This window comes from Protopterus annectens, chromosome 14.part0 (genome assembly GCF_019279795.1).
Source record: "Protopterus annectens isolate FY-2018-M chromosome 14.part0, PAN1.0, whole genome shotgun sequence".
NCBI lineage: Eukaryota > Metazoa > Chordata > Ceratodontiformes > Protopteridae > Protopterus > Protopterus annectens.
The window spans coordinates 43,917,077-43,940,938 of NC_056748.1; the positions used below are offsets into that span (position 1 = coordinate 43,917,077).

Consider the following 23,862-nt stretch of genomic DNA (forward strand, 5'->3'; position numbering starts at 1 on the left):
AAGTTAGCACTGAACCTATCTGCCAGGATGTTGGCAATATCAGTTGGGTCTGTGTATTTAGTATCATTGTGCTGTAACTCAGAGCAGATCTGAGCGTTGCCATTGAGATTCTTGACATAGCTATAGAATACTTTGTGGTTGTCTTTAGAATCAGTGGCGATTTTGTTTTCATAGCTAGCTTTGGAGGATTTTATCAGGGATCGCAGCTTCTTACTGAGGCTGACCAGGGAGCTCCTCCACTCATGGGATTTTACTCTCTTTTGCAAGAGTTTCTTCCTTCTGTTGTACAGTTTGTTTATGGCAGGGGACCACCAGATTGACTTCCTTTTTTTTGGAGGATAGCGTCTTGGTTCTGTTTGGGATAGCACGATCCATGCACTCATGTAAGTGCTTATAAAGTGCAATTGTGTAGGATTCAGTAGTTGTAACTGTATTGCCCATCTACATGGGTGTCAGGAAGTTCACCACTTCTGTCTTAAGAAGCATGAAGTTGACTTTGGAGAAATTTTTTACCATGGTTTCCTTAATGGGGGGTGGAGGCAGGATGTGGATATCTAGGGTAATTAGCTTATGGTCAGATCGGACCAATGAGGCGTTGACTTTAGGTGTGGAACACTGGTCACTCATATTAGTAATGACTAGACTAGGATATTGTTGCCCCTGGTGGGGGTGTGGATAAGTTGATCCAGGGCATTGGAGTTTATGAATTCCAGAAAGCGTTGAGTGAAGGAGTTGGTACATGAGTAGTTTTCCCAGTTAATGGTGGGGTAGTTGAAATCGCCCATTATTAGGGTGTTTAGTTGAACCCTAATATTTTCCAGTACATCAAGAAAAGAGGAGTGGGAATCCTGGGGCATGGTGGGTGATCTGTAGCAAGCTACAATTTGGATTGCAGGTTTGCCCAGAGTTAGTTGCACTTGGATAACCTCGGCTGCATTATGCTGAGCAACTAGCCTGGAGGTGTGAATATCCTTATTGAATATGGACACACCTTCGCCTTTGGTGTTCCGGTCCAGGTTACATGGCCGAAAAGTGTGGTATGAGTTATAGCCTGGTAGTGCATTGTGGTACCTTTTGTGGTAGATAGGCTACCTAATGCTTATCACTCCCACTGATAAGCTAGAAGGCTTCCCTCCAACACAGAAAGGCTTGGGGGGCACAGAAGCTTACAAAGAGACCTGGATACCGCAAATCTGTACCTGGACTAGACTAGTTACAGGAAAGGTGGGGAACAAGCGCAAATGCATACTTTTAAGCCAGCAATTCGAAAGAGATGGAAAACTGCCTAAACGGCCAATAAACTATAATTTATGGGCCAAAACCCACTCTTCCCATGGTAGATAGGCTACCTGATGCTTACTACTCCCACTGATAAGCTAGAAGGCTTCCCTCCAACACAGAAAGGCTTGGGGGGGGGGTCAGAAGCTAACAAAGAGTCCTGGATACAGCAAATCTGTACCTGGACTAGACTAGTAACAGGAAAGGCAGGAAACAAGCACAAACACAGGCTTTTGAATCAGAAGGTTGAAAGAGATGGAAGAGCTTCCCAAACGGCCAATAAACTATCATTTCTGGGCCAGAAACCTCTCCTCCTGTGGTAGTTAGGCTACCCAGTGCTTACCACTCACACTGATATTGAAATTTAGACTTTCTGCATTTGATCTTCATTACATTGAGTGTGCGCTTTTCGAAGTAAGGCATGGCACCGATTTTAAAATAATGCATGTGTGTTAATGTAAAAATCTGGTAGCCTGTGTCTCGTTTAGGTTTGCATGTTATAGGGATAGATCTTTTTACATTTATTTTGTCCATGAGATTTCCAGCACTTTTGACATTTATTTTGAGAGTGAGATTTTTGGAGCCATATGTTTTCTGTGTGCGACTGCACACATTGCTATTAGGGAACTTGTGCTTTTTCTCAATGCTGTGTGATCTCAGAGTCAGTATATTTAAAGTGCTAGTAGTAGTGGGGGAGGTGGGTATAGTGGACCAAGACTTTTTGCTTGCTTTTTTTATTTCTGTAAGTATAAGTTGTAATTGGTAGCTTGATTAAATTGTTTTGTTATACTGAATCATCAATTAAATGCAAAGGGATGATTAACAATCAACCCTGCCTACTCAGTAAATTACTAAACCTGTGTGTACTTGTATTGGTATGGTTGTGCTGTTTTGGTAACACTAAAAGCAGAGCAGAAGTAGAGTCTGGCAATATGTGATTGGAGTTGTACATACATGAGCCAAACCACTCAATACATCTGGAGAAGTTATTATGGGATTAGAAGGAGTATAATTATAGGGAGAGAAGTTATAACGGAATTAGAGGGAGTATAATTATAGGGAGAGAAGTTATAATGGAATTAGAGGGAGTATAATTATGGGGAGAGAAGTTATAATGGGATTAGAGGGAGTATAATTATAGGGAGAGAAGTTATAACGGGATTAGAAGGAGTATAATTATAGGGAGAGAAGTTATAATGGAATTAGAGGGAGTATAATTATAGGGAGAGAAGTTATAATGGGATTAGAGAGAGTATAATTATAGGGAGAGAAGTTATAACAGAATTACAGGGAGAGAAGTTATAATGGGATTAGAAGGAGTATAATTATAGGGAGAGAAGTTATAACAGAATTAGAGGGAGTATAATTATAGGGAAAGAAGTTATAATGGGATTAGAGAGAGTATAATTATTGACAGAGAAGTTATAATGGAATTGGAGTATAATTATATGGAGAGAAGTTAAAACGGAATTAGAGGGAGTATAAGTATAGGGAAAGGAGTTATAACAGGATTAGAGAGAGTATCATTATTGAGAGAGACATTATAATGGAATTAGAGGGAGTATAATTTTAGGGAGAGACGTTATAACGGGATTAGAGTGAGTATAATTATTGAGAGAGAAGTTATAACAGGATTAGAGGGAGTATAATTATAGGGAGAGAAGTTATAACAGAATTAGTGGGAGTATAATTATTGGAAGAGAAGTTATAATGAAATTAGATGGAGTATAATTATAGGGAGAGAAGTTATAATGGGATCAGAGGGAGCATATTCATAGGGAGAGATGACTGAGTGTGTTCGATATTCAGGTATGTTTCAAACAGTGTAATTCCTGATAACAAGCAGAAAGTGTCTAAGGCAGGATGAGATTCAAATCTGCCAGTGCCTGGAGAATAGTGATTGCCATAATTAACACTGTCAAATACTGTATGTATTAATATTGAGCATTTTTTATTAGTACTGAATAGTCACCAGATGAATGTACTGATCAAGAAAAGATTCCATTTTCAGACATTGTTAAATCCCCTCTGCCCACATATTTTTGTAGGGGAAGGAAGTAACACAGTAGATTGTAAAATGACACAAGAAACCCATTTCCAATGCTGGTGTGAATGCTGTACTGTATGTTCCACTGAAAATGACTGTAGAAAACACCAGCTATCTTATACAAACACAAAGGTGAAATCGATCTGTGGAAAATAAAAAAGCTGAGATCATTTGTAGCTGCTGTTTTTACATTCTAATTTGGTCTCTTCCTATAGATTACCTATTGTGAAAGCCTACAGGCAGAATCATGGTGTTGCTATATACCTTCTGTGCAGTGTATGGATTCACCTCACTGATATGAGAAATAAATTGTTTAAGATTAGTTAATTACTTATCACTTTAGCTTTTTCTTCTGGATTCATATAGAAGATTTCATTTGGCATAATCCTGCATTCATGTGACTTGGATGTTTATTGCTATGTTTTGTTATTCACCTACATTATTACACTTACCATTTTAAAGGACAAAACAGCTTTCTGTAAAACTTACCATCAGACAGCACAGCTTTAATTAACAGTCAAGAAGATTCATGACAAGTGAAATCACATTATTTTATTTTTGTTTCATCCTTGTTAAGCATATTCATTCCTTAACAAAGATCCTTTTCATTTGTCTAATACAAACACTGCATGCTAAAGTACCTCACCTCTGTTAACTTTCTTGTCTGCATTGAAAGTATGAGGTTTCACTGTTTATATCCATATACACTGTCCTTCTAGCAGATTTCCTGACTGAGAGCTCTTGTTCTGTGAGCCATGATATTATTCGTAATACTTTTACAGAGCTATTCTCCTTCTGAGACTAAATTCTTCAATCCGTAGTGAGACCTCACTGAGCTGACGTACATTGTCACAGTGTAGTACATCTGTAACTTGCCCAATAATTGTGAACTAGTTGAGTGTCAAACCTATGTTGCCTGTATGAAGTTGTGGCATTTCTCCAAATGGTAACACAGATCTTGAGATTTACAAATAAAACTGGATTATGTTTTCATTAAACATTTTATGCATCAGAACTGCTTACAAAATGTACCACAAGAAGTATGTCAAGGAATGTGTAATGTCCTATTTGCATACTTTTTGCTGTAGAAGCAAAATAAATTCTTGGTAGGAAACTGTTGACTCACTAGCATCTTCCACCAGATGCTGCATAAATTTAAGGTCTGCAGTGCTCCCGTCTCTAGAATAAAAAAAACATAAAAAGATAATTAGCAAATGATTTATATGCTGCCTGAAGTACAGATTGATAATGAAACTGTGATTATAGTTAATAAATCTATTGGATCAGAACTGCAAAAGGAATATATCATCTTATAAAAAAATTGTAGACAACTTATTTTCATTTAGTTGTAAAGTATGTTTTTTTTTTTTTTTTAAATATAAAGTTAATAGATTTTGCCAAGAACACATTTAACATACCTGGGCAGGGACATCAGCAGACAATAGGCAAGAGGGGGCTGGAATTTAAATAAAACTGGCAAACAAACCAATGTTGTTGTTGTTGTGTCTTTCGGCTTGGAGCAAATAACTAGAGAGGAAAAGGTAATAGATTGGGAAGACAACAAGAGCTTAATTGGACTGCCTTTCCTATCAAAGATTGATATCAGAGTATAGGCAAGCAGAAAGAAATAGGGGATCCTAAACGAAAGACCAGCACTGGTAGAATTTTTAGCAGAATCTAGAACAGAAGCTGCTGTTAAGAATGGAATAATTAGTAGAGCATATAAAATATTGCATGATAACTATTTAGGATCTTTGCTTGGAAGTGTATACATCGGTATTTTATACCGCAAGTAGACTCTAAAGAATTTTTCCTCAGGTAGACAACAAATGTTGGGGGTGTGATGGGGAAGAAAGATATAAATAACATATTTTCTGGGAGTGTAATGAGTTGGCAGACTTTAAAGTTCTCTGCAGACTGCTCTGTCGGAGATACCGGGTGAGCAAATTGGTGTAACTAAGGAAATTATTTTTTGAGCTATGATACAGAATCAGAATTGCCTACACATATTAAGGCTTTGCTGAGTCTAAAAAAAAAAGCAGTCACTAGAAAATGGAAATCAAAGTTTATACCAACTTTACTAGAAGTAACAAAGATAGTAACAGAGATAAAACAACTGAAATTGGGATCTTTAGAAAAGGGTAGAAGCAAATTACATAGCAAAAAATGTGAAATGTGGGATCAACAAATGAAGAAGAGGATTGAGGTTTAAAAGAAGGCAAGAATTGAATGAGCTATGTAATGTTTAACTGACAATGGGTATATTATAAGTGATGCATAATGTTTGCAGCTACAGTTGTGTCAGCATGGATTGCAATGTATAATGTTTGCAAGTGAAAAAAAAACAGAAAGAAATTTAAAGTATGGAGGTAGGCAGTGTTCAGTACTACACATAAGCTAATGTGCCAATTTGCTGAAAATAATTCTTTTGCACAGACAAAAACTCTCATGAAGTTTGTAATACCTGCTACAAAGTACCTCATGTGCCATCAAGAAGCACTGTTTTAAGCTAATATTCTGCACAGGATAGGAACAAAAAATTAAATTAGAAGGCTTTTGTTAGGAGTTCTAGCTATTGTGTAAAACTATCCCAGCAAACATAGATATGTCTGCTTTTTTGTTGTCAAGTTGAAGAAAATGGTTATGAAATATTTATGAATATTATTCTATAGGACAGTTTCAATTTGTTGTGTATGACAGGCATATGAACATTTCGTACACATTTCCCAACAATATCATGTTCAAAAAAATACCAAAAATCATTTTCAAAAAAGTATAACATATTCTCAGCTGGAGCTGCTGAAATTGCATATTTCCTGGTCATTGCAAGACAGACATACCCATTTGGTAGTTTTGGGGTTGCAGGAACTGGTTATAAATTATTTGCAGTAACCTGCAGTCATGTAAATGTATATCCAATCTCAGTTTCTCTGTTATGATAGCTGACAAATACCCTAGTTATATGTCCTGGGATATTGTCTGTCGGGTCCACAGCCAGGTTTATTAAAGATGTATGACAGCTTTCAGAATGTAACCCCCTCCTCTTAAGTGTTGAACTCCCCAACACCAAATCCTACGTTTTCACTCCTAAAAAGACAACATTAAGCAAAAACTGTAGGCCATTCAAGAATTCTTAAAAACAAGTGTTTAAATGCAAGCACACCCCATTGCACCAAATGAGATTATTTTTAAAAAGTGTACGCTGTTGAGTATATGGAGTATGCCTGGCTACACCCCTGATGTCCATAAGTAGTTCTATATTAGTTTGCCATTATGGGGCAGAGTTACCTGCACACTAGCTGCTAGTGATAGAACAGGTTATAGGATAACAGTGTAGCAGCCAGCTGTGTGATGTCAGTTTTCCAAATGCACACCCTTAAAAATGCTATCTCATCTCAGTACTTCCACTGTGACTCTCACAATTATAAATTTTACTCCGATAATGTACACATCTGTGAGGAAAATAAACATCCTACAATTTGTACCAATTTCTGCAGTTATTGACTAGCAGATTATCAAGTTCAACAGAGTAATGTTTGCTTGGATATCACGTTTTTCAGCTTAATCAAGGGATTCAGTAACATCAGTCACTTGCTTATGAACTCAAGGTTGCCTAGAATGAGACTGGAACAATTAAGCATTATGTGGTTTTCCAGATACCTTTGTAAATGCAAACAGATACTTCAGAAGTAAATGATTGTTATGCTAACTGAAATTGCTACTGGGATCCTACAATAGTCTGTACTTGTTTAGCTACTGTTTTTTTTTATTTTCATAAATGTGTAAGCAGACATTATGGCAGCTTTCATCTGTTTTTTCATAACACAGATGATTCTCCAATTCTGTGTCAAAGCGTTTCCTTGTGGAATACAAATCTAAACTTCAGCAATGCTTTACTCTGGTGTCATATTCAGTATGTAAAATACTTCAAGGTAACTACAGTGTCAGCATAGGGATAGAGAAAATTGCTTCTGTAAATTATTTGGGTAAATTAAAAGCTGAGGATTACATTCAAATTATATCCCAAAATTCTGAAGAACAACTTGACAGGTTATACCAAATTCCATACTTCATTATGGCTTCTGCCATGAAGGCCCTATTGCATTACTCATGCCTAACATAGTTGTAATGCACGCAGACATCACATGTAATGTGACTGTTGTTGGACAATCATCACAGTCCCTTTGGTCAGGTGCCACTCATCCATGCCGACTGACTGAGTGAAGCTCTCATTGATTATGCATATGTATGAAGTGTGCAAATTGATGCACAGTGTGTGTGAACACCTGTGCATCAGATCACTGGGTCTGTTTCTCTCTTATGTTGTAAGTAGTTGTTACTACATAGCAGAGGTGTGTGTGTGTGTGTGTGTGTGTGTGTGTGTGTGTGTGTGTGTGTGTGTGTGTGTGTGTGTGTGTGTGTGTGTGTGTGTGTGTGTGTGTGTGTGTGTGTGGTCACTAATTTGGTGTGCTCTGTGCAAGTAGGTGTGTTTAGTGGGTATTCTACAGGTAGTACAGTGGTGAGTGTTAGTACTATGTGAGAGTTCAGAACTGCATGTGTGTGTGCATGATCACCATCTGCATGCAGCAGAGGTTGGGAGTATGTGTAAGAGTGATTGAAAGTATGGTTTGCACTGAGAGATTAGAAGTTTGCAGTGTTTGTGTGGTCAGAGTGTTGTGTGAATGTATAGCAGTGTGTGTGTGTGTGTGTGTGTGTGTGTGTGTGTGTGTGTGTGTGTGTGTGAAGAGTACTTGCATTCAGGAATGATCAGTGAGTTTTTGGAAGTGTTTATTGCAGTATGTAGGCTGTGTAAAAGGCATTGTATGAGAACGTTGATTGCATGACTGTGTCCTATCTGGCACTTGCTTCAAGGTAAATGTAATCTTAGTTGTAAGAAGTGTTTGGGATCTTTTTTGGTCTGTGTTTGTTTTGGATGGATGTGATACTGAATGGTGTGTTGATTGAGAGTGAGTGTGTGTGTTCATGTTTATAATGTATGTGGCCTCAATTTGTAATGTAGTTGACAAATAGGATGTTGATTTGTTTTTTCTTTTGACCAGCTGCTCGTCACCTAGCCTGGCACTGATGTTTAAGACCAGACCCAGTTTGATGACAATATTAAAAACTGCCTGCAATAAAGCCATGACCTTTTAAAGGTGCTCTACATAAAATGAACAATGCTGTAGGATAAACTTTCACCTTAAAGAGAGAGAGAGAGACGGAGAGAAAATGGGCCATAGGGCTGTCACTCCAAAGGGAAAAATTAGTCAGTACAGCATCTGGAAAGAGGCTACATCATGAAGTGTGGGACTGGTAGAAGAACATAAAAAAAAAATAACATCACAGATTTCTTCATTCTACCTCCACCCCCAACTTCCACAATGCACACACATTTTAGACTAGGCAGTTGGATGGTCACAGTACCGTAGACCAAGGTAATCTCTAACAAAGTTTCTATTCATGTGCCTCTGACAGTCCACTAAAAATCTAAAGGTTACAATTATATTGTAGCAAAGTAGGTTTATTTCCAAACAGGATAAGCAGCACCTTGAGAATCACAAATACAAATCTAAATGTGGCAGACTAAATGGCTAGTGCATGTATATCTATCTATCTATCTATATATACATATATATAAAGTACAAAATTGGCAGGTCCTGAGTTTAGACGGTTCTTTTGGAATATTCCCCATCTTCAATTTACACTTTTTAACTGACTGTTACATCATGTGATAAACCTTTCTTTCTTCATCTAAATGTAGAAACTATTCTGTAGGTAGGTACTATTCTGGGAGGTTTCTGGTCTCATGACAATTACTTCTCACATTTATACATCCAGTAAATTTCCTTATGCTTGATTAATACATTATTCACACAGTACATATTACAGAGCAACATCAAAGCATACCACAGGCATACTCATCTGCCCAATAATATTTCTACCTATAGTTCTAGTCATGCAAAGTCTGACAATACCTTTGTTCACACTGCAGCCTAACAAACGAAGCACTGTTGTGCTTACTTAATATCAAACTGCAGCATGATGCCTGAAGTAATTTCAAAGGACACAATTATATTTTCTGTTTTAGCTTGCATAGATGTAATGCCTGAAATAATTTACTGAAGAAATCCATCCCAACACTTCTAATTTAGCACTCTGCCAAAAAAGTTCCCCCTAATTTGTGACCTTGTTCATTAATTACATTTTCATTTACTCAGGAAAGAGGGTGTAGGAGGCCAAACTCAGAGCTGTATTAGGTAACCAGAAAATGTTTCACTCTTATCATGAACAGGCTTGACAACATTTTCTTCATCCAATCATTCTTGCTCTCAGATCAACACTGAGAAGTAACTCAGTGGGATAGGCAGAAGGTATACAGAAAAATGAATGTCAGACTCGCACTTTGGCTGGAGTGTTATGATTCACGCTATGCATTTCTATACATTACTTGTTTATAGCTAATTTACCTGTCCTATTCTGAACTGTCATCATCATTAAGGTCCTACACATAAAACAGCAAAATTAGAATTATAAATGCTACAGCCATGAACATTTCAAAAGTCTCCCTCCCCGACCCAAATACAGATTGATTCGCCATGCCCATGATAAGCTATCGACTCTTTTGGCATGTGAAAAATTTACAACTTGCCAAAGTATAGTCAAATGATTTCCAGTCTTATTTCACTACCTGGTATAATCATGCAGTGTTTGTATCTCACATATTCTTTCTTCTCTCACGGAGAATAAATACATCTCTCATCTATCTGTGCGAACTTTAGAAGTATATATCTGCTTAACTTTGTGTTAAAAAGATAAGTATTTAACCTCTGTGAAGTTGCTGTATATATTAACCATTTGCATTAACCCTATATACACTTTTACCTTTTATACTGCAATTTCACAAACCCATTTACAGCTTGTATTTCTCCTCTGTTTGTCCTGTCATGCATTAAAATGATGTGTTTGCACAGTTATCTAAGTAAAATGTATAATGTTTGGTTGGTGTTGTTTCATTTCCCATATCTCATGGCCACTGCTCATTAAATAATAAACAGATATGAAACCTTATTTATTATATCTTAGATCCCATTAAGTAACTTTTGTAACTCATTTCCTCAGGCATTCATGTCACAATAAACATATTTCACTTTTCATGCTAATGCTTGAATAATGTCAGCTGTGGTGCTATCCTGTGAAATCCGTTTGATCATACACACATACCATGCAGAATTATTTATTGGTGGGTCTGTTTGTATTTGGTTACTGGGAAGGTTTCTCTGGGTCATGCAAGACCCCTTTTCAGTGGAGGGCTAGGGATAAAAACTTTGAAAGCATATTTAGTGAATGACAAACATACAAAAAGATTGTAACTGATCCTTTATGAGTACACATTGTAAAAATCTGTCTGGCAACATCGTAAACTAAACATATTATGATGTGTTTTGAAGGAACTGCCTTTTCTGTTGACAGAATTCTAACAAATTCTTGCTGTGCTTTAAAAATCCAGTAAGGTCATTTCATCTGATACCATTATTTTCAAGAGAAGAAAGTCATCAAATAATCAGTCCTTAGGTCAGTATCACTATAAAACAGAAACTGTAATCACTAAAAGTGTCTCACTTTTCCTAAGTAATTAACCCCACAGATGCACAGACATAAAATGCCATTCAGGCCACACCTAACTTGGTCTGATGCATCATGTTTAATTCTGCAAGTAGTTCTCTAAATCAATTTGTTTTGTCCTTTAACTGGATCATCTTTTTCCCCTCTGGCTTTAATTAGTCCTATGCTATTCATATTCCCCCTCAAATGTATTTGAGAATTACTAATAACACATTCCTGAGCCTAAGCTAAAAAGTCTGAATAAGAAAATTACTTCTGGATTGAAATTTTATTTAGTCTCCTGTAATTTCAGAAAAAAAAATATTTTGTGGAAAATCCACAAATATGCGTATGTATAGAATAACTTGGATACATTTCTAATGGACTGTTTATCACTGGTTTGAAACAATTGACAATACTTGTTGTTACCACCTTCTACAGGAATGAAGGTTGGTATATTTATCTACCCATAAATTCACCTATAATGAAATTCCTTGTAAAACCCATGCTGTGTTTTCTTTATAAGCTATTAGATAAACATAAAACATTATCTGTAGTTTTCTGACACATTAAGCAGAAAATAAGACACTTTTATTAAAAATCTGCTATATACTACAAAACATCTAATCTCTTATGTGCCAGATTAACAGTTACTAGTTAGCCTGGAATTGAACTTCAATCATAGGATCTTAGGTATATACTATACTAATGACCACAGGTGCCTTTATAAGCCTAGCTATGCACCCCAAATGCAGCCAACAAGTTTTGGTGCCCTAGATGTTATTTTAAGGGATATATGTAAGTTAAGGTATGAGTGGTCAAGCAATTACAGACTGCCTTTGTCCATTAGAGACATATGTGCCAAACCAGGGCTGAATTTCTAGTTTCCCATCCACTGGTCAAGGTGAGACTTGAAGCTTCAAGGAAGAACATGGATGGGAAGCCTGTTCCAAAGAAGGAGTAGTCTCTAACAGAAGTACCTGTCCCTCTAACATGTCCTATTAATGTCACAAGCAAAGTTTAAGTCCCTGGATCAGGTATTTATAATGCTATTTGTTTTGTGGATATACAAGAAGTCCATCAGAGCAGGATCCAGGGATACCATGTATGCCAGACATAGATTACCCCACATAACTCTGAATGAGACAGAGTATAGGGATAGGGCTTTGAAGTGGTCTGCTTAGGACGTATTAGTACTCGTGTCTTCTTTTTATGAGGAACCTCTATGGGAATTCCATTTATTACATGTGTTTGGTTAGGTACATACTGAAAGGGGCACTGTGCCCAGTGATGTTTGTGATGAGGGCTGAATAGTGAACAAAGATGACGGTACATACTGAAAGGGGCACTGTGCCCAGTGATGTTTGTGATGAGGGCTGAATAGTGAACAAAGATGACGGTACATACTGAAAGGGGCACTGTGCCCAGTGATGTTTGTGATGAGGGCTGAATAGCAAACAAAGATGACGGTACATATTGAAAGGGGCACTGTGCTCAGTGATGTTTGTGATGAGGGCTGAATAGTGAAGAACTGAAAGGGGCACTGTGCTCAGTGATGTCTGTGATGGTTGAATAGTGAACAAAGATGACGGTACATATTGAAAGGGGCACTGTGCTCAATGATTGTGATGAGTGCTGAATAGCGAAAAAAGTTGACTTCCTTGCAGCTAGATGCCATACCCTTGCTTATGCATTGAGCAACATAGAATGATTTCCTTTCTACCTTAACCACATGTTGGTCAAAAGCCAGGCTACTCTCTACATGTGTACCCAAATCCCTGACTACTGGGTCTATTCTTAAGGGTGTGTTCTCAATGAGGTAGTTTCTTGAGTAGCCGACTTCTCAAAGGGCACTGTTATCCATTTTTTGGCATTAAATTGTAAAACATGGCTCTGACAGCAGTCATTTGTCTGTGTTAGCCTTTATTGGAGGATATTAATGTTTTGCGGGGGGGCGGGATTTTATGACAGCAATAGTCTGCAACTTCATCAACCAAAGGCCATTATGTTGGCATTAACAAGTAGATGCCAAAAAAGAATGGACCTAGCACAGAGCCCTGAGGGACTCTACTAGAGAATGGCCTCTTTGTGGAGGTGAATTTCCCTATCCTAACATCCTGGGGGGGGGGGAGTCTATATTAAAATCTCGAAGTCTGACAATATCGAATATGATATTGTCGATACTAGAATAGTGAAAGCGCACTACATCGAACATTTAAATAAAAAATCTCCGTAGGGGAGATTTCCGTTTACTTCAATGTAGTGCATTCTTGGAGTTGGTATATTTAAGTGTGGGGGGGTGTGTGGTTTTGATGGTTTAAGACTTTGATCACTAAAGTTCAATCTTTAGTGATTCGAAGTTTTAAACCTTCGAGATTATAATATAGACCTCTTCCTGAGTCCTCTCATTAAGCCAGCTGGCTATCCAGTTGGTGATGTCAAAGTCAAAGTAAACTTCATTGTCATTCAGAAATCACACAAGTGCAAAAACTGAACATAATTCTGTGTCTCCCGACTCAATGTGCAGACAACATATAGACTATTTTCACAGACATTTGCACATACAGTGGATATAAAAAGTGTACACACCCCTGTTAAAATGCCAGGTTTTTGTGATATAAAAAAATGTACAATAGGTTAGTTGCATAAGTGTTCGCACCCTTAAACTAATACTTTGTTGAAGCACCTTTTGATTTAATTACAGCATTCAGTCTTCTTGGGTACACACCTGCCATCAATTAAAGAGACTCTGGTTAATCCCAAATAAAGTTCAGCTGACCTAGTAGGATTTTCCTGACATTTACTCGGATGCCTGCTACAGCAAAAGCCATGGTTCACCGAGAGCTTACAAAACTTCAAAGGGATCTCATTGTTGAAAGGTATCAGTCAGGAGAAGGGTACAAAAAGATTTCCACAGCATTGGATATACCATGGAACACAGTGAAGACAGTCATCAAAAAGTGGAGAAAATATGGGACAACAATTACGTTGCAAAGAACTGGACGTTCCTCCAAAATTGATGAAAAGACAAGAAGAAAACTGGTCAGGGAGGCTGCCAAGAGACCTACAGCAACACTGAAGGAGCTGCAGAAATTTCTGGCAAGTACTGGTTGTGTACTACATGTGACAACAATCTCCCATATTCTCCATATGTCTGGACTATGGGGTATTGTTGCAAGACAGAAGCCTTTTCTTACACACAAAAACATCCAGGCCTGGCTAAAATTTGCAAAACTTTACATCAAGTCTCCCAAAAGCATGTGGAAAAATGTCACAAAACTAGAAAATGGGTTGTTTGGCTTAAAAGACCACGAAAATACAGAATTGCCAAAAACTGCTGGAGCCACGGATGTCGGAAACAGTATTTTATTGAAAGCACTACAAACACCGTTAAAACACATAAACTCTTTATACCAAAATTGCGTTTTCGTCTAAACAAACCAACTTCATCAGATACTCTCCTTAAAACAAACCATCCTTTTGTAAACTATTCAAAGTTCCTAATCCAATCAGAAACAATTAATTAATTAAAAATTCATTGTATTCTTTTCCTATATACATTCAGCAATGCCTACTTTAAAAATTCTATAACTTATTTAATCAATAAATAACCCCAATACCAACATTTATGTGGGAAAATGTATTATGGTCTGATGAGACCAAAGATGAACTTTTTGGCTACAATTCCAAAAGGTACATTTGGCCCAAAAACAACACTTTGCATCACCAAAAGAACACCATCCCCAAGGTAAAGCAGTATCATGCTTTGGAGTTGCTTTTCTTCACTTTTGGCTCAAAACCTTCAGGTGTCTGCTAGAAAGCTGAAGATGAAGAGGAATTTCACCTTTCAACAAAACAATGACCCCAAGCATACATCCAAATCAACAAAAGAATGGCTTTACCAGAAGAAAATTAAAGTTTTGGAATGGCCCAGCCAGAGCCTAGACCTAAATCCAATAGAAAATCTGTGGGGTGACCTGAAGAGGGCTGTGCACAAGAGATGCCCTTACAATCTGATAGATTTGGAGCGCTTTTGCAAGGAAGAGTGGGCAAATATTGCCAAGTGAAAATGTGCCATGCTGACGGACGCCTACCCAGGAAGACTGAATGCTGTAATTAAACAAAAAGGTACTTCAATAAAGTATTAGTTTAAGGGTGTGCACCCTCATGCAACCAGCTTACTGTACACTTTTTATTTTTTATATTTTTCCGCTAACATTTGTTTGTTTTTCAATTGAATTGCACAGGTTAGAGATCAAATTAAAGGTGGGAACAGCTTTGAAATGATTTATTGTGGTCTCATTTTTTTATATCACAAAAACCTGGCATTTTAACAGGGGTGTGTACACTTTTTATATCCACTGTACAACACCTAGCTATTACATCATGGACATGCATGCAGACAGACTAACTAATACTGCACATAATTAGAAACACATTTTAACACTTTTCTCAGTGAACAGTTACTTGCATGAGACTTAGTATTGCACAGGTTCTTGGTTCTTGGTTAAGACATTGCACTGCTCCCTGCACAGAAAGAGACATTTGAGCATTGCACTGTGAACATTAGAGCATTGCACTATGGACCTTAGAGTGTTGCACTATGGTTAACTTATGAATTTGCAACATGTATTGCACTGAAAGAAGACATATTTGACTGCATTGCTACTGCTGTAGATAGCCTATAAGTTACAGTCATGGTGAATATTGCACCATCTATTAGATGAGACTGGTAACCAGGTTAAAGCACAACATGAGACAAGCTACTGCAGTTTCTACAGACCCAAATGGCCATCACGGAGTACACTTCAGCAACCTGATGACATTAGGGAAGAAGCTGTTCCTGAATCTCGTAGTTCTGCAACGTATGCTTCAGACGTGCTTTCTGATGATGGATGCAGGAACAGTCTGTAAGCAGGGTGAGTGCAGTCTTTAATTATTTCTCCGGTCCTGCTGAGACATCTGGATAGGTACAAGTTATGGATAGATGGTAAAGTGGTCTTGGTGATCCTCTCAGCTGTCTTCACCACTCTCTGCACACAGAAGTAGAGCAGCTTCCATACTGTACCATGAGGTTGTTCATCAGGATGCCTTCTATAGTACCTCTGTAGAAGGTAGTAAGAACTGTCGCTCAGAGATTTGCTTTCCTCAGCCTTCTCAAAAAGTGCAATCTCTGGTGTACTTTCTTGACTGTGGCATTTGTATTTGTGTTCCAAGACAAGTCCTCATCGATGTGCACCCCCAGAAACTTTGTGCTTCTTACTCTTTCCACTGTTTCCCCATTGATGGTGAGGGGAGAATGCTCCTTGCGGTTTTTCCTGTAGCCCACAATTATCTATTTTGTCTTGTTCACATTTAGTGCTAAGTTGTTAATTCCTTACTAGGTAATCAGTTGTTCCACCTCATCTCTATACACTGTTCCATTATCATTACTGATGAGGCCCACCACCGTTGTGTCATCAGCAAACTTGATGATGTGATTTGTATTGTACCTGGCTGTACAATCATGTGTTAACAGGGTGAACAGCAAGGGACTTAGTACACATCCTTGTGGAACTCCATTCTTGAATGATGCTAACTGAGGAGTTATTTCCTGCGCACACTTTCTGAGGTCTGTCCGTGAAAAAGTCAAGAATCCAGTTACAAAGTGGAGTGTTGACGCCTAGTTGGAGTAGCTTCATTACCAGATGAAGAGGGATGACCGCGTTAAACTCAGAGCTGAAGTCAATGCATAGTACCCTTGCATAGGTGTTTTTATTCTTAAGGTGTTCCAGTGACAGATGGAGTGCTAGAGAGATGGCACCTGCTGTAGAGCGGTTTGCTCATTAAGCAAGCTGCATAGGGTCAAATTCAGCAGGCAGCCCATATGTTATGGTGTCCTTGACCAGCCTTTCAAAACACTTCATCACTGTGGAGGTGAGGGCTTCAGGGCAGTAGTCATTTAGGCAAGATGGTGGAGACTTCTTTGGTAATGGAATGAAAGTTGTATCCTTGAAGCATTTCAGAACTATTTGCTGACTCATTGAGTTATTGAAGACATCCATGAGGACATTTGTTGGTTGGACCGTGCAGTCCCTGAGCAATCACCCTAGGGTGTTGTCAGGCTCAGCCGCTTTTGTAAGTTTGATGTAAGGGTTCATATCTAATTTAGTGAATTTGTCTTCAGTGCTTGAGTGGGATATTGTGTCAGATGTCTTGGCCAGATTAATGTAAGCAGTATGCACCATTTTGCCCTCATCCGTTGCTTTGGTGACCTTCTTAAAGTAGTCCACCAGGTTGAGTAGGCGTGACCTGCCTTTGATAAAATTAAACTGATTTGGATCCAGTGTCAGAAGGTTTCCTGTGTTGTCATTTATCAAATTCATGATTATACTTTCCATGACTTTACATACAAGACTAGTAAGGCTTATGGATCAGCAGTTTTCCAGGTCCATGAATGACCCACTCTTATGCAGATGGATAACAGCCATGCTTTATATTTATGGATCAGTACTTTCCCAGGTCCATGAATGACCCACTCTTATGCAGATGGATAACAGCCATGCTTTATATTTATGGATCAGTACTTTCTCAGGTCCATGAATGGCCTGCCCCTGTGCAGAGAGATAACAGCTGTGCTTTATATAACCTGAACATTTTATTTGGCTTTTACTATAAACAGGGTCTATATTAGAACATCGAAGTTTGAAAACTTCGACTGTTCTAATATTGAACCCTATTCAGCGAAAGCTGAAAACATCGAACATACAGAACAGCGAATTTTTTCCTAGGGAAAAAAATTTGCTGTTCCAAAACGCACACACACACAACACAAGCACACCAAACAAACAGCAATCCACACACATACACCTAAATTCTTACACCTAACCCTACACTAAACTATACACACACCACTAACTATCCACTTACCTTAACCTAAACCCTAATCCTAAGGTCCGTCACTATCACACACTCACCTCACCCGCTCCCTAACCCTAACTCACCTAACCCGCCCTAACCCTCACGTCCACACAATCGCACAGTTACCTGAACCCGACCCGTAACTTTCCACCACTGCGCTAAAAATACCAAAGGAACAGAAATGGACAACCAAATTCTTTCCCTAGGAAAAAAATTTGGTTTTCTGTTGCTTCGATATTTTCAGCTTTCGCTGAATAGGGTTTGCTATTAGAATATTCGAAGTTTTGAAACTTCAATGTTCTAATATAGACCCCTATAAAGATACATATACACAAAATAAACTTTGTTGTCTTAAATATTTCAGACATGTAATAGGCTGCCCTGGTTTATATTTAGATTTTAACACTGGCTAATGAATAACAAAAACAATAGAAATGTACTCCTATTTAACCCTCTGTTTTTCTCAATAACTAGTGTCTGGTATAAAACTTAACTTTGGCTAGAATCTGGAACTGTGGAAACTTCCTTGCCTTTCGGCTGCACTGTATGTTAGACTCAGTCTGTCCTTTTGCTCCACTTGGAGGTCAGTGAAACTCTTCCTATATTCGTTATGTAGTTAGCTTTTGCTTAGTTCTGGAGATGTGCCTTTTTTGCATGTACCTTGTGTAAGTATATTGATAATTAGTTGTGCCTAATACCATATATGTATGAGCAAACATGTCTGTTCTATAATCCTTTTAATTAAATCTACCACTATTCCCAGTTTAAGTAGAATATCCATTTTCATGACGAGGAACAATGTGGATTTATTCAAAACAGCTTCTGTAAAAAACTCCTTTAAATTTTGAAATGTACGCCTGCATATATTACCTTCCCCCTTTACAAAAGTAATGTTTTAAAACCTTGCCTGTCACTATACCTCACAAAAAAATCAGAATACTTTCAGTTTTGTTTTCAGTGGATATTGCAAAACAATGTTTATTTTTGTAATATCCAAGGGCCTTTTTGGATAACAACAAAAGCAACACCTTTTTCATTGTTTTCCCAGGATAGCCAAAACATTTTATTTACTATTTAATTCTCAGAAATACTTAATCTTTTACATTAATGCAGATGCCTATCATAAATCTTGTGATGTTCCTCTCCAATGTCTGTGAGCCTACAAAAAACATATACTAAATATGTCTGAATCTTTTTTTCACTCTGTAAACGACACTTATAATCTTGTAAGCAGACAACCTTGCAATTAAATTATGTGGTCAAACCCCATAAAAGGGCATAAACATGCAATTCATTGCATGATTACACATATAAAATTCTTTCATGAAATCATTACCATTAAGAAGTGCTATGTGAAATAAATCAAAAAATATTTGCTTCAAGCTGTAAATGTTAAATTTTTACTCTAAGGAATTAATCATCTCTCACAGTTCAAACATCCAGTGTTTTTTTAAACTGAGTATGTCAATGTGTGGGACTATGAATGTATAGATGTGTGTGTGTGTCTGCGTGCATGTGTTTGTGCTTGTGTGCATGTGTCTGTATGTGCACCCACCTTTGTGCAAGTGCACAGAAAAATATCCTTTAAAAAATCATGCAGAAAATATTTACTTTTGCCATTTCTCCTTTGCCTGTGAATTGGCAAATATAAAATGATACATTTATGCTATAAGCAATGTCTCTCAGTTATGATAATATTACCTTTTGTCCTAGAGTACCTAATATGTGAGATGTAATATCAATATTCACGTAAAATAGCAGAGCATTACTGGACAACCCCACCCTCATTTTTTTTTCTTTTTGCATTAAAACAGAATGACACAAAACAACCTAAAAGTCTGAAAGTGTACATAATAGGTGAATGGAAGTGGAAAGAATTGAACTTTGCACTCTAAAACAGTATTTGAGCATGTTACATAATCATCCAGACTAACTGCCAGTAAAAATTGTTGTCCTTTTTAAAATGTAAAATCTAAAACGTATTTGCCATTTTCCGTAGAATCCTGGATTTGCAACTATGAAAAACCACTGGCCAAATATTCAAGTTATTTTTGAATTATGAAAAGCATGTCTGGTGGCCACTTATATGTCAAATATCAGGAAAATTGGAATGTTACCCACCTGACAAATAGCCAGTATAGTAACGTTTCTGTAGTTCTTGTCAAAATAAAACTTCTAGTCATTGTCAAAACATTTTTGCTAACTTTATGAAAAGTAAAGGTTATGCTTTTTCTATCTCAGCTTGTACAGAAATAGTTGTAATATGATAACTGAAATAATTCAACCTAAGAAATCCATTCGGACACTTCTGCCTAAGCATTCTCGCTAACAAAGGAGAGACTACTGTCCACCTGTGTCCACCTGGGACACAGGTAGATAGTAGTCTCTCCTTTGATAATCACATCACCACAGTAGTCACAAAATCCTTCTACATGGCACACCTCATCACAAAGGGGTTCAACTCCAGAAAAAAAGAGGTCATTGTTCCTCTCTACTAATCCCTCATCAGACCCACTATAGAGTACAACGCCCCGTTTAGCATGTACATCACAAGACATCTACAACAACTAGAAAGGCCACAGAAACACCTTACTAAGAGGATTACCAGCCTCAAACAGATGCCATACGCAGACCATCTCAAAAAACTCCAGCTCTACTCCGTCGCTTATCACCTACTCAGAGGCGACCTCTGCCTAACATACAAAGCCATGTCAAACCCAGATCTGTTGGACATGCTACACTTAAAGAAACCCCAATCCCTCCAAGCCACATGCTCCAGGGACCTAAACCTCACCACCACAATAAACAGAACATGCTGGAGGGATAGATTCCTGTCCCAGAGACTTCCCATGCTCTGGAACAGACTACCCATTCATGTCAAGCAAAGCTCCTAATTAGCCTTCTTTAAGAAAAATCTTGACAATTGGATGGGAAATAGGAAAATCACCCCGGGGATCACTTCTGTGGCTCTGCTAGATAGGGGCCAATGAAAATAACTTTCTTGGTTGACGAAAGCCAGGGAACTTTTTTGGCTATGCTTATATAGGCCCCAGGGCTGATAGCCTAGTACCTACCTATGAACCTATGAACAATTAAAAGTGGAAGTTGTGAGTTATAACAACCCCCATCTTTACAATTTGGAATATTGTAAAGTCCAGATTGATGAGATGTGGCAGTAATGTAAGACGTACTAAATATCGCATATACAGCAGGAAATGGGTAATAAGCTAAGTGATGATGTGACTGAAAGCAAGGGGGAAAGGGCAATACTTCATCTTACAGCCTGGGCTTAAAGAAAGTCATTCGTTTTAAAGGGTTAGGATGCATTCATTTATTTATTTATATAACAGAGTAGGGAGCACTGATCCACTTGGTACTTTTTTAGATTCAGTCTGAGGGCACTGCCTGATTTAAGTGACTTGCTTAGAGTCACACAGTAGGCAAATGAAGGCTGGGGGAATCAAACCTGGGGACTACAAGAAGCATTCGCTATGCATAGGCTGTCGGAAGGAAGTGAGGCTGACAGCAATGAGTGCAGCACTTGAAGGTTAATAAACGGATTCAGAACTGGTTAGGAGATACCACTTTTCAGCCTTCCCTTGTGCTGCTCAACAGCTATATCAAGGCATACGATGAAGAAGCAAACTGGAAACAAAACACCAGTGCCATGGAATACACCTGCATGAATGCCCCTTAAAACATTCAATCTAAAACACAGGGCAAAAAACAACACCAATGACAAAAATATGAATGTGTTACAAGAAAGATTGAGCAGTTTCTTTCCGTAACCTGGAACTTCTTCAGAATCTGTGCAAATTGATACCTCATTTCATTTGATACCCATCTCTTAAAGAAATAAGCAATCGATTTTAAAATATATAACAAGTTTCACCATTAATATCCAAAAGAATAAGCAAATAAGCAAGCACAATGTACTAATTTATCAAATGTAAAAAACTTTGTCACATAAATATAGATCAGATATGAGGACATAAAAGTGAAACCTTTTAAACCTTGTAAGTTGTTTTAAATTAAATTAAATACATATTAAGTGTTCATAGAAAACTGTTTTGTAAAAAATTGAATGGATTAAATATCGATAATATTTACAATAATTCATCATTTATTAATGTTGTAATAACCATCTTTTAAGAAGAGGATACATGGATACCATTTCATTAAGACCTGGTGGATGTTTGGGATTCAACCTCAGTTGCCATATTAGCTCATTGAATTCCAATTTTAATTCCCAATCACCACCTCTGGGATCAATATGTACCTTATCCAATATAAGAAATTTGTGCTGACATACACCTCTACATGTAAGGGAATATTTAAAAATGCATTATTAGTAAATAATAAATGATGAATTATTTTCATTGTTGATATTAAATCAGTTCAATTTTATTACAAAATGGTTTTCTATGAGCATTTAATATTTAGTTAATTTAATACAACTTACAAGGTTTTAAAGGTTTCACTTTTATGTCCTCATGTCTGATCTATTTTATATGTGACAAAGTTTTTTTTATTTGATAAATTAGTACATTATATTTACTTATTTGCTTATTATTTTGTATATTAGTAGTTAAACTTGTTATATAATTTAAAATAGATTTCTTTAAGAGATATATATTAAAAGAAATAAGGTACGATTTAGTACAGATTCTGAAGATGTTCCGGGTTACAGAATGAAAGTGCTCAATCTGTCTTGTAATAAATTCATATTTTTGTCATTGGTAGTGTTTTTCACCATTTATGGTATTGGATTGAATTTTTCAAGTGGCATTCTTGCAGATGTAATCCATGGCATTGTCTTTTGGTTCCAGCTATCTTTAATAGGTTCATAGGTTCATAGGAGGTTACTAAGCTAATGGCCCTAGGGCCTTTACAAGCTCAGCTATGTTATACCCATGTTCCCTAACTGACCTTAGAGGTTAAAGGTAGATGGTCTTTATTCAAAGAGAAAGTCTATGATCAGCACAGACTGCCCCTGTCCTTAAGGAATATAAGTGCCATCTGCGGGCTGAATTTACAGTCTCACTCCATTGTCCACTGTTACAGATGTGCTGAACAATCAGTTCACTCAGCAGCAGAACTCTTTCAGCAGTACCTCTCTGTACAAAATTCAAGTTCTGTAGGGTTACAATGTACATTGCAGGGAGCTGCCATGATTCACTTGAATGAATTGTCCTGTTGTACTATGTACAGAACCTGTTGCACTATGTACAAAGCCTGTTGTACTATGTACAGAACCTGTTGCACTATGTACAGAACCTGTTGCACTATGTACAGAACCTGTTGTACTATGTACAGAACCTGTTGCACTATGTACAGAACCTGTTGTACTATGTACAGAGCACAGTATGCATGTCCTGCTTACAGGATTATGCTTTATGTCTATAAGTACACCAGCCTCTTCTCAGCACCAGTACCAGATAATGTGCATTGCCTGCTCTCTCTCACTCCTGATGTTCCTTATTACATGCATATTTCAGGTCTTGTGGTTTCCACATATCACGTTAACATGGCCTGTGGCACTGTTACTGTAGAACATTAATTAGTTGTGCATGTTTAATGATGAATATAACTGTTTAGACGAGTAACCAGTAACAACCACTGAATGGAGTTATGTGCCACTATCTGTCCATCTTTTTGATGGACAGTCCTGTTTTGGGTAGTTGTCTCCAGCATAAATACACGAAAAATGCAAAAGCCGTAATATTTTAGGGAAAAATGTTTTCTAATGTTCCTCTCAGTGTTGCAGAAAACTCGAATACCATACTTGAAACACCATAATATGAATAAAAACTATATAGTGACTATTGTTTATAATAATGAAAGAAATAAGTCTTTTGCATTGATTTTGGATATTGTCTTTCTTGTAAAATTCAAGTTTCAGTAAGAAATATCCCATTTTCAACACTTAAAAGGTAACAGATATGCCAAATTAAGTTAGAGTTAAAGCTCTGATAAAAGAGTCTTAATCTGTATCTGTAGAACATTTAGGAAAATGTGTTTAATTTGTTCCAAAA

General features: G+C 37.4%; 1 long non-coding RNA gene across 1 annotated transcript in view; it reads right to left on the reverse strand.

The window, feature by feature from the left end:
• Nucleotides 1–3,857: 3,857 nt before the first annotated feature.
• Nucleotides 3,858–23,862, reverse strand: part of LOC122788773 — a 38,467-nt gene continuing 18,462 nt past the window's right edge. Inside the window, exon 2 of the long non-coding RNA XR_006362727.1 lies at nt 3,858–4,504. This is a non-coding gene — a long non-coding RNA (uncharacterized LOC122788773). The remainder of the gene's footprint in view (nt 4,505–23,862) is intronic.